Source organism: Rana temporaria, chromosome 3 (genome assembly GCF_905171775.1).
Source record: "Rana temporaria chromosome 3, aRanTem1.1, whole genome shotgun sequence".
Taxonomy (NCBI): domain Eukaryota; kingdom Metazoa; phylum Chordata; class Amphibia; order Anura; family Ranidae; genus Rana; species Rana temporaria.
Window position 1 is genome coordinate 484,123,149 of NC_053491.1, and position 5,183 is coordinate 484,128,331.

The 5,183-nt window shown below is 49.1% G+C and overlaps 1 pseudogene; it reads right to left on the reverse strand.

The window, feature by feature from the left end:
• Positions 1-4,288: 4,288 nt before the first annotated feature.
• On the reverse strand, positions 4,289-4,419 carry LOC120933988 (annotated as a pseudogene).
• Between the last annotated feature and the right edge of the window lie 764 nt (positions 4,420-5,183).

Genomic DNA, 5,183 nt, shown 5'->3' on the forward strand with positions numbered 1-5,183 from the left:
GCAGCCAGGTGGACAGCAGAGGGGGGTGCAGCCAGGTGGACAGCAGAGGGGGGTGCAGCCAGGTGGACAGCAGAGGGGGGTGCAGCCAGTCTCAACCCAGTCTCCATTAACCCCCCCTGCTCCTTCTTCCATCATCCATCCCCCCTGGGCCCTGCTCTGCTTCCGCCATTCCTCCCCCCCACTGTGGGGGGGAGGAATGGCAGAAGCAGAGCAGGGCCCAGGGGGGATGGATGATGGATGATGGAAGAAGGAGCAAGGGGGGTTAATGGAGACTGGGTCGGGTGGATAATTAATAAAGCAGGAGGGCATAATGGAACTGTAAGAAGGAGTGGGGGCCCCACTCCTTCTTACAGTTCCATTATGCCCTCCTGCTTTATTAATTATCCACCCGACCCAGTCTCCATTAACCCCCCTTGCTCCTTCTTCCATCATCCATCCATTCTTCTTCCCCACCCTCACCTCCTGTGCGATTTTCTCCAATCTTCCGGCGCGGGACTGGGTACTGTGTCACTCTTCTGTACTACTGCTGCAGCCTCTGTGGCGCCAGCAGCGGAGGGCCGCCCCTTCAGTGACGTCAGACGTCCTCCTGCGCGGAGGAGGACGTCGTCACTGAAGTGCCGTGCCGTACAGGCCAGGAACCGGCGTCATCCATCACCTCACCAGGCAGTAACGTAAGGATGGGAGTCGGGACTGGCTGCGCCCGGCCCGGGCCACATCCAGTCAGCAGCTGACAGGCGCTGCGGCGCATTAGCACACCGGAGCGGGGCGCCGGAGGGCGGCGGCAACTCCGGATCATAAAGTATTAAAAAAAAAAAAAGTAATTTTTCCGCCCCATCCCAGACTGCGGACCTGCCCGCCCCAAGCGGCCGCTTGGTCCGCCTGGTGGTTGCGCCGGCCCTGAACACATTTGTACTCAAGCTGTTATCTCACATTTTGACCAAAAATGTTTTTTCTTTTGACGGATCCCACTTCCTCCAGGTACAGGGAGTCGCAATGGGCACATCCTGTGCACCATCATACGCGAACCTGTACCTGGGGGGGTGGGAGCGAGATTTATTTTCTGTTGATGAACCTACTGGCTTGCTTGCATTTGTGTTGGGTTGGTTCAGGTATATAGACGACGTCTTGTTACTTTGGACAGGAAGTCCTACAAATTTGCAGGCCTTTATGCAGCTACTGAGTCGCAATGATTACAATCCAAAATTTACAATGTGCTCGAGCCAATCGGAAATTGCGTTTCTTGACATCTTGGTATACGTGAATGAAGGGGGCATGATCAATACCTCCTTATTCCGAAAACCTACAGCAGGAAATACGATCCTGCACGCTGCAAGCGCCCACCCTTCCCCTTTGGTTTGGAGCATACCATACGGACAGTATCTGCGTTTACGGCGCAACTGCTCTGACTTTAGTAAATTTAAGGCGGAAGCAGATCTACTCTATACCAGACTGTCAAATAGGGGCTATAGTAGAACCTGCCTTAAAAAGGCATTTAATAGAGTCAATGGTAAAAAGAGGATGGAGATACTCTCCAAGGTCACTAAAAAACCTAAATCGGACACCACTAGGTTCATTACCACCTATTCAGACCAACATAAACAGATAAGAGCCATTATGGACAAACACTGGCATCTCTTAACAGTCGACCAGACTCTGTCCAAATATATAGGTCAGAGCCCTGAAATCACATACAGACGTGCTACGTCTATTCGTGATCGCTTGGTCAGAAGCAGATACTGCAAAGCTGGCCAGACGCCAACAGACAATCCAGGCCTATTCAAATGTGGTAGCTGCAATTTTTGCAACATGATTTTGGAAGGCTCCTCAATTCAATTACCAAATGGCCAAATCCACAAGATACGACAGCACATTACTTGCCAAACGAAAGGAGTCATCTATATCATCTTCTGCCAATGCGGCAGTTTTTATGTTGGTAAGACTATACGTTGTTTCTGGAAGAGAATCAAGGACCATGTGTACTACACTACCAGTGGTCTGTTAAATACTACAATGGGCCACCACGTGGCTTTCAGACATAAATACGAGCCTTCCCTTTTTAAGTTTTCAGCCTTGGAAAGTGTGTTTGAGGATCCAAGGGGGGGTAACTCCAGAAGGTCAGAAGGTCCTACAGTGTGAAGCTAAATGGATCTATCGGCTCCGAGCCAACTATTTCCCAGGTCTAAACAAAGCCATTAGCTTCAAACCATTTCTAAAGATCTGACCCATATAGCTGGGATGCCCACATTGCTAGCCGGGTCCCACCCATCGACAATTCACCCCACAGTTTTAGGAGAAATGCCATTACAATGTCACAAATCTCCGTGCCTATGTATATGGCTCATTTGGAATTCTGGGAAACATCCAAAAATGTAAATGCTATATTAGGTAGGGAACTCCATTAATGTTATAGGTATATCTCCCCTTTTTCTTGGAGTCAACATCCCTGCCTATAGACAAAAGTATACCAGTATTATTTTCATCAAATACCAATTAGGAAGTATGTTTTAAATTTAGATGTTTAAGTATCCTTTTCATATTGTATATAACATTGGCATGTATGTGGTACATTTATGTGATCTATGTGGCCCCCAATGCACGGTGGTGGAGTTTTGCATCCGGGATGTATAAGCTTACTAAACAATATATAATCAATTTGACATTCATTAATCCATGGAGATGTTCTTTTGTCTTTCCTGTTTTTTTGTTTTTCTATGTAGGGGGGCGTTACTCTTGCCCTGTTACAGTGCTGTTGCTCAAATGATCTGGAAAGTGTTGCTGCGGTGTCACTTCCTTTTTTTTTTATACGTTTGGGTTTCGCCTTTTAAAGAGGTCTTTATTCTCCTTCTGCCACAGCCCTGCTGTTCTATTAGTAATAACTCTGTAGTACTGAGCTGTGTGCTCAGATTGGCGTGTGTATGACCATACCTATTATTACCCTCTCCCAGTCGCAGCTTGGCTGCTCAAACAAGATCTGCTTTTCTGAGAGGTTGCTGTGGGGTTGTTGTGGTACTCTTTAAGATTGATCTATACATGGGATACTTTGCTTTTCCTGGCCCCAACCCTGTTACCAGACCATAAAGTATTTCTTTTCAGTATAGCGGTGTTATGTCGCTCTGATGGTCTTATGACCTTAACACCTATTTGTACTCTGCCATGCGGGTATATTGGTTGTGTATTTTATGACCCGATTTTGACTATCTATGCAATGCTAGGGCCTGTGGATCTGTATGTCCGCTCTACTGTTTTTTGTTTTTTTTCTGTTGAAAAGCCTGTGGCGTGCAAAACACAACCCAAAAACTCCACCCGGTGCAGGGAAAAATGTGCACACACATAAAGAGTGACATCACAAAAAACTGCGACGGGTGCATACGTCAGTGGTCCTCCAAAGAGGACCCGTCTCTGATCCCCCGGGGCGTTAGGCTCCTGACAGGGAAAAGAGTTACTGTGGTCCATACAGCCGAAGCCATATGGACCCATCTTGGTCCAAGCAGCCGAAGCCACAAGGACCCAACATCCTCGGAGGGACTGCCGAAACAGAACCCTCCTCGGTGAGGCTCCCCCGAAGGGAGACCCCATGAGAGCCGGTGAACCTAACCAGAAGGCCGAGTCCACCAACTCCCAAGACTTTCAGAGACCGGCCCGAGGACCAGCACCCTACTCGCCACACATAAAGTGCAAGCACCAAAACAAAAAGAGTGACAAACAAAACAGAACACGGGGAAAAATATTAAAAGAAAGTGGGGAAAAGGAAGATGGGAGAGTGAGGAAAGTGACCAATGTGAAATACATTGGCCGGCCCTCCGGCCAGGAAACAAAAATTCCACTGGTCCTAGCCAAAAGGCCCGGCCCAAGCGGCAGGTGTGAAAAGTGTGTTGTGGAGATCAGTGACCTGAAGGTGCCACACGATGAGTGCCCCTCAAACACTCGTGCAATGTATGGCACCCCTGGACTGCCACTCCAGGGGCACAATCTCCACAGGCTTTTCAACGGTCCCTAGCCCCCGGTCCGGACCGGCAGCACCCTTCCCAGCCAGGAAGGTGGGAGAAGAGGTCGGGGAGAACCCACCTAAGCAGGCTCTACCCACAACCCCTATCTCTCCCACCTAATCACATTCTGGAAGTACTACCCGCTCCTTCCCGGTTAAAGGAGAAGCAAGGGTTCCCTCCAGAACAACTGACTGGGGCAGATACCACCAAATCCAGGCCAACGGCCAGGGACCCGGCCTCTTGGCTTCGACCTCATGCCTCTCTGTCCCGATCAGAAGGCTTCCACCTCCACGCCAACAGGCTTAGCGTCCGCCGACTGCCATCCCTTTCCCCCTGCCACAGGGTACCGGGGACAGTCAGCTTAGCACCACCTATTGGCAACTGATAAGAACAGATACTACACTTGATCTTAGCCAAAAGGCAGAGAATCGTCCGTCCGCTCTACTGTTAGGATACATAATTTCCCTTAGTACTAAAAAGCCTGCTGTACAATCTGTATCGCTGGTGTAGTATATATGTTACGCCCCCCTACGCCTCCCTCCACGCCCACAGCCTTCGCTCTGTCTCTGTGATTCTATTTACATATGCACCGCCTCCCCGTACATACGGCGATATTCGGCCAATCAGGGATCTGTTGCGTCTCCCTGGTGCCTCCCATTTGGGCGGATTATGTCTCTGCTATTCCATACACATGGCGTTATTCGGCCAATCAGGGATTTGCTTCGCCTCCCTGGTGCCTCCCATTCGGGCTGTCTAATGTAAGCCCTTTCTATTCTCAGGGAGCGCCGTGTATTTACACGGCGCCCGCTGATGATGTCATCACGCCAGCACGCAGCTCTCAGTGTATTTAAACCCAGCTAAACAGATCAGCTGTGTACTCAGCACAGGCTGTGACCCTGGGGCATACACGGACGCTGCATGTACATAGTAAGTACTTATTTATTGCTCAAAGCCTCTTAAGCCTACTCTCTATACTGTCTTTATCCTCATGTAAAATTGTGCTCTGTTCATCTTTACAGAAGTGCTTTGCCAGACGATCTCTGTTAAACAGGATATGGTATCCCTCTAATGTTGGACACCTTATGTTTGCATCCATGAGCTGTCCTTTGCCCCAGCTTTAAGTCCTTTGGTGGACCTCTAAGGTATCTTTGTTTGGCACACATTGCGTGTAATGTTTTAAATACATTGTCAATTACT